Below are 6,680 nucleotides of genomic sequence, written 5' to 3' on the forward strand. Positions count from 1 at the left end.
AAAATAAGCTAGAGGTACTAGATTCTGCCCCAAGAACTGCTTCTCCCTATAAGGTGGCAAGATGCTGTCTTCCTTCACAGTTTTAAGTGCTGCACTTCTTACCAGTTATCACTTTGTTTCATTCTATCGGGCTAAGCCAAAGATAGTCCAACTGAAGCATCTGCTAAAGCCATCCCTTTCACTCTTCCAAACTTCTGCCAGATGAGAGAAGCATCAAAATTACTACACTACCTTTTTTTTTTACTGAACAGGGCACAAAACCATAGAAGCTTGTGGTAATTTTTATTTTTTTTTTTTATGTCAACAGCCTCTAGGACGTTGTGCTCAGACAGGATTACGGTAGACGCCACAGTCTTAACTCGGTAATGATCTGCTTCAGATTCTGTCTGGAGATTTACTTAAATGCTTCCTCCTTCCCGGGAAGAGGAGATAATACCCTGCGATTGTTCATCTGCCTCAAAAATAAGCATTACCAACACCTGGCTTCGTTACAGAGCTGAGAAACTGCTAGCGCCACGGATAACTCCTAACTTCTTTTTTTAAATGCGTAGAACTCCCTTTTTTTTTTTTTTTTTTTTTTTTCTCTTAAATATGCAAGCATGGAAGCTACGCGCCTCAAAACAGGAGCGGACAAACCCTGGCTCGTCCCGTGCAAAGCAGAAGCGACAGCCGGGAGCAGCGGGACGCTCGCAGCCCTGCGCGCCCAGGGCTCACCCGGGAAGCACCGGTGGCCGTCCCGAGAGGAGAGGCGCCCAACGCTCTCGGACAGCGGCCGGCGGCTGAGGAGCCAGCCGGAGCCCCTCACCTCAGGGACGACCCCCGGTGTCCGCGCCGCCCCTCCCGCTGCCTGAGAGACAGGAGGACCCCGGCCCGGCCGGCCCCGCCGCGTTACCTGGGCACCGCGTCCGGCGCCGGCAGCACCGCCCCGCTCAGCACCGGCCTCGCCTCTCCCCCGTCACTTCCGGGGCCGCGCTCCGCTCCGCCGCCAGTAGCGGGGCGCGCAGCCGCAGCGGCGCCGGGGCGGTGGTTGGGCGTGGTCGGGGGTGGCGCCCACGGGCGGGCGGCGGGAGGCCGTGAGGCGGCTGGTCACGGCGGGCGGCCCGAAACACCTCGGTCGTTTCTGAGGGGCTCCCCGCGGGCCAGTAGAGCGTGTGGGAATCCCAGCTGCCCCGGGCAGGCTGCGGAGAATCGGGATTCTCGGACAAGGGACAGGCCCCAGCCAGGCCTCTCCTCGGCCTCCAGAGCAGTCAGTTTGGTTACCTGCGTCGGCTGTCGTGGATAGATAGCACTGCACCAGGTTTGTGGCTGAGTGCAGTTAGGGCAGGCAAACCGCCAAGTGGTTTTCTTGTCATCTGAGGTTTTCCCTGGTTTTGAAAATTTAGTGATACCAACCCCAATAGTCAGGTAATTTTTCAGCCAGTTCTCTCAAAATACTAGGATGCAGCCTATGTGGCCAAACTGGATATTGAGGTGCCAAACTTTGATAGATGCTTTTAACATCGTACTTCACTACTGGACAGAAAAAGAGTTTCATTAGTAGTAACATCAATAAATCAACCAGCAATCTGGAATGGAGAGCAGAAACATTTATTGATCACGTACACCTTTTTATCATTATTGACAGTTTTACTGTCTCCTTCAAGAAATGGCCCTCTACAATTACCAGTGTTGCTTTTATTCATTACAAGTATATGAACATTTACATCATACCTGTCTTCTGTATAAATTGCCTGGCATTCTTCATGTCTGATTCCTCAAGTTATTCCAGTATGTTGCATTGTTTCATGGTGATGCTAATACAGCACAATAGTAGCTTAAACCACATGTAGATGCTGTGAATAAGGGGACTGTAATCTTGCTCTTTAGTGGTTTTCTGTGATGCTTCCATCGTCTTTTGTAGTATCTTCATTTGCTTATAAGGACAGCCACATCACTTTAGCACTAAGGGAATGCAATACTTTGAACATTAACAAAGCTTTCTGAAACCGTTCTGAATTTCCATTCACACTTCTATTTTCTGCCAGTCAGTTTTACGTTGGGATAGCAAAGGGAGTAAATTGAGCGGGAAAGATGAACACTAATATCCATACTACTGTTCATGGGGATGATAGCAAGCAACCTTTGTTTGCTGGCTTCACAGGGGGCTTTTTGCATTGCTTTTGGTGATATTGTCCACTGTAAACCAGCACAGGTAGTATAAATAAATAAAAAAAAATAAGAAAAAGGCAGCAATACCTGTAAGACAGCACTAAGTGCTTATGTTTGCTCTCGTTTTAAAAAATTCTGAAACACATTCCCCACTTTTATTTCTCCCCTAGTGGAAGTCGTAACATTCACGTCACTCACTGCAATTTGCACGCTACAATTTGCAACGAGGGACTATCGTTGCATATCACTCCGCTCTCTCGCTGGTTTGTCATGTATCATCAATACAAGAGGAAGGTCTCTCTGCTTGCACAAGCAATACCAAGGCTTGCCAGGAGGTGTTGCTTTGAAACCACACAAATATCGGAGCTTAAAAATCATGAAAGAGGCTTGGACTATTAAAAATAACCGACAGATTCTTTGTTCTGGTGGGGAGAACTCAAGATCCTCCATTTGAAACGGTAATTTTTTGTTTAAGACAATTTAAATCTGAAATGCATAGAGTAGTAAAGAGAGAAATAAATGCTCAACAGGGGACCCACTTGATGGGAAATACTGTGGGTTTGTACATTGCTAACAAATATGTTACAGCAGCTTTATGTGTGCAAAACTGTCAAGTTTTGTCAATCTTGTCTTTGCAGATCTGAATGTTAAAAAAAAATAAATATATATATATGTATAGATATTTTACATACCTGATGCAGTGGGGATTTTTAGAGGGGTAACCTCGTCTCAAGAAGCCAAGGAGCAGAGTAAAGCCTCAGTAAGACAAATAGTTGTCCTGCTCAGAGAGCTGTGTCGCTGTGCTCTCCACAGCTGCACACATGCATTTTAAAAGAAAATGAGTTGTTTCTTTCTAAGGGGGAGTGCAATGTTGGATGTGCAACTGTTCTCCAACTATAGCCCTGTTTTTAAGTACATATTAACAGTGACAAATGTAATTATGCATTTAATTATGCCCAGCCTTGGTCTAGAAAACAGAACAGGAGGCAAAGTTTCCAAGACATTTAAAACCTTTTTTGCTAAAGGAAAAAATGCCTCTAAGGATACCCAGCAAGGAGGAAAAGTTTTTAAATATGGCTTTATCACATCAAGCTCAAACAACCTCCATTGCTAAAACAAGCTAAGGCTCTTCAGCAGCAATTTAAACTCTGGAATAGGACGATAACTTCACAGCCCACAATATGCCTTGGTGTGTAGATGTAGTTACCACACTTACTCCAGCTGTGCCTTTCAAAGAGCTATACATACCAGCCCTGAGGCGATGAACTCCAGCTCACTGAGGCTCTGGAAGGCTGGTTTTGGAGACAGTTTAGAAAAGGACCTCACAGTTAGCAGAGGAGGTCACCTAAGGGTGTGTATAAACAAAGGAGCCTTTGAAAATTATTTTATGATCAGACATTTACTAATATTGTTTTTTACCACAGATGAAGGTATTAGCCAGGATCAAAGAACACTGTACCAGACAAACAATTATAAAGTTGAAGAGTTCAACAGCTCTTTTTACACCAAATAATTTTTTTAAAGCCAAAAAAATTTTGAAAAAGGTGTAGCTGTAAAAGAGAAAGCAGAAAACAGTTGGTGAATTTAGCTGGCCCTCTGAACTGTCGTTTCAACAGCAGGGTGTAATTCGGGACTGATGTTTAGACCAGCTGCTGTCAAGAACAAATAAGTTTTCAGAGCTCCTACCCCTCTCAGCACTGTGACCACAGGATTTACCACAAAAAACTCAGATCAGATTGTACAAGACAACTAGTCAAACCTTCCATATTCCTCAGAGGTCGTTGCAGCAGAAATACTCTACTCCTACAGCTGGAACATCACTGCAGACCCTCCTTTTCAAACACCTCTGGGGTCAGAAACAGACTTGTGCAACTAGTCAAATAATCATTTTCCAGGAATTTTTGTTCTGTGTGAATATGTTTATAGCAAATTAAGCTGCCTCTGCTGAAATACCTTGCATCAATGATTGTCGTGGTTTAACCCCAGACAGCAACTAAGCACCATGCAGCTGCTCACTCACTTTCCCCCCCACGCAGTGGGATGGGGGAGAAAATCGGAAAAAGAAGTAAAACTCGTGGGTTGAGATAAGAAAGGTTTAATAGAACAGAAAAGAAGAAACTAATAATGATAATACTAATAAAATCACAACAGTAATAATAAAAGGATTGGAATGTACAAATGATGCACAATGCAATTGCCCACCACCCACCAATCGACGCCCAGTTAGTCCCCAAGCGGAGATCCTCCCACCTCCACTCCCCCCAGTTTCTATACTAGATGTGACGTCACATGGTATGGAATACCCCTTTGGCTAGTTTGGGTCAGCTGCCCTGGCTGTGTCCCCTCCCAACTTCTTGTGCCCCTCCAGCCTTCTTGCTGGCTGGGCATCAGAAGCTGAAAAATCCTAGACTTCAGACTAAACATTACTTAGCAACAACTGAAAACATCAGTGTTATCAACATTCTTCTCATACCTAACTCAAAAATGTAGCACTGTACCAGCTACTAGGAAGACAATTAACTCTATCCCAGCTGAAACCAAGACAATGATATACTGGAATAAAAATTAACCCAAGTCTCCTATAAATAAAGCACTTGTTTGTATCATTCAGCACTTCCTGAACAAGGCTGGTGATCCCAGGAGGTTGTAGAAGACTTGACAGACTCATGTTGTTCCAGCTCAGGAAGAAGCAGGATTCTTTTTCTTTTACCACACCACATTCTGAGTGGTTTGGAAGACAAAGCACAACATTCACATTCATTGAAATCTGTCCTTGGTGAATATCCCTCCTTACCATTTCTAGTAATGGAGTCTCTAAGGATTTGATATTCCTGTTTTGAGAAGCCTTTTCTTTCTCTAGAACTGGAATGGGCACCCAGGTATGTTTTCTGAGCATTATCCTCCACTACGTAGTCAAAAGACCAGTAATCAAAGGGATGACAAAACTTAACAACCACAGAGGAATGTCCACAATCTACTTCACTGCCTGCCTTGTCCTGTTGAAAGAAAGCCTTTCATTACTACTCCAACTTTCTTATGCAAAGTTAAGCCTCTACCATAATCATAGTTTACTTCTGAAATGGCATTGGCTGCCACAGACAAGTAAGAGTAGAGCTGTCCCCTAGCAGAGGATGAAGACATGAGCAATTTTAGATATGCAATTTTAGCTGTATTTCTCTTTGTATAGCAAAATATCTTTCCTTTTGGCAGGCCTTAGGGCTAGAGAAAGCTGCCACCATGTCTTGTGGTTTCATAGTCAACAGCTGTTTTTCATCAAAGTATAAACTGCCAGACAGTCTGCAGGGAACAGCCCTGCTCCTCACGGAACAGCCTTAGAAAGAGAAGTGCTGGAGATCCGTACAAGCTTTTGGTGAGTTACTCAAAAGCTTACGGAAGGAAACTTGACCATCTTGATTACATTTTGTCAAGGTTAAGTGCACCAACAGGCTCTGCAACCTCGATCCCCACCCATGGCTACCTGTGCTGAAGATCAGCTCTGATATAGCAGAGCTGCATTGCCTCGGATCAGACTGCTGTGAGAACGGAAAAAACAGCAAGAAGCCTAATCTGGGGCCCGCGCCCATGCACTCTTCCTCCATTGGTCTGGGAGTTGCATTTAAGCTCAGATCCTTGTGCTCGGTCCTTATACAACTCAGCACAGAACAAAGCTCTGAAGACTTTAATTTCTTCTGCTGTGTACACTTAAATGCACTTCCTCTTCTCACTACCAAACTCTATCTTTAAGGAAGAAAAAAAGGCAAACATAAAGCTTACAACAATAAACCTTAAACATTTACTGGAGCCTTTCCATAACTCTGCAGAGCTTTCTTTTCCCAAGAACTGGTTTCTTCTGTGTTTATTCACGCTCAGAAGGGTCCTGTTTTGTTAGTTGTATTATTAAAGGACAAGTAAAATAGACCTGTAAATTATAAACAGAAAGTACAACTCAGAGTGATCTTTGGTTTCATTCTGGTCAATAAAAATACAACAGATCAGTTAGCCCTCTAAGGCGTAGTTTACACTGTTTTTATAAACTCCCCAAACATACTGTTTTACAAGCAAATTGCAGAGTATTATCCCTGGTTTGTTTTTTTTTTTCCTTACATTACTTAGCAAGTGACATAAGAGCTGTAGTGATCTACCACAACAGCAATAGCAATAAAGGCCATTGCTATGAGCGAAGACTATATGTTTGTACAGACCTTTCTGTATGCATAAATCAAGTTCTAAAATTATTTATACCTGTTCCAGACCAGGTGAAGGAGCTGCAGCCTTTCTGCCCAGCGGCTGACTTGTAAAGGCCAAGAGGTATAAAGGAGAGATTGTAGAGCTATAAAAACATTTCAAGCAAAGCTAACTTTCCACAACAAACCAGTTAGGATAAACTGCACCCCACAGATTAAACCAACACCCTACAACCCACAGGGAAAGTCAGGCCTCATTACACACCCATACCTGGGAGAACGTTGTGTGGTTGTTGGGAGGGGTTTTTTGGGAGTTACAGGGAGATTCACCCCAGTCTGGGGGTTGGC

The 6,680-nt window shown here is 43.9% G+C and overlaps 1 protein-coding gene across 3 annotated transcripts in view; it reads right to left on the reverse strand.

The window, feature by feature from the left end:
- MAP3K13 (mitogen-activated protein kinase kinase kinase 13) overlaps positions 1-983 on the reverse strand; it is an 84,534-nt gene extending 83,551 nt beyond the window's left edge. For 2 of the 3 annotated variants that reach the window (XM_069791805.1, XM_069791808.1), the window contains exon 1: positions 893-983. The gene's annotated coding sequence lies outside the window, so the exon portion shown is untranslated. Of the gene's footprint in view, positions 1-805 lie in introns of all 3 variants that reach the window. The other variant, XM_069791806.1, reaches the window with a different exon arrangement.
- Positions 984-6,680: the final 5,697 nt, after the last annotated feature.

This window comes from Haliaeetus albicilla, chromosome 9 (assembly GCF_947461875.1).
Source record: "Haliaeetus albicilla chromosome 9, bHalAlb1.1, whole genome shotgun sequence".
Classification (NCBI taxonomy): domain Eukaryota; kingdom Metazoa; phylum Chordata; class Aves; order Accipitriformes; family Accipitridae; genus Haliaeetus; species Haliaeetus albicilla.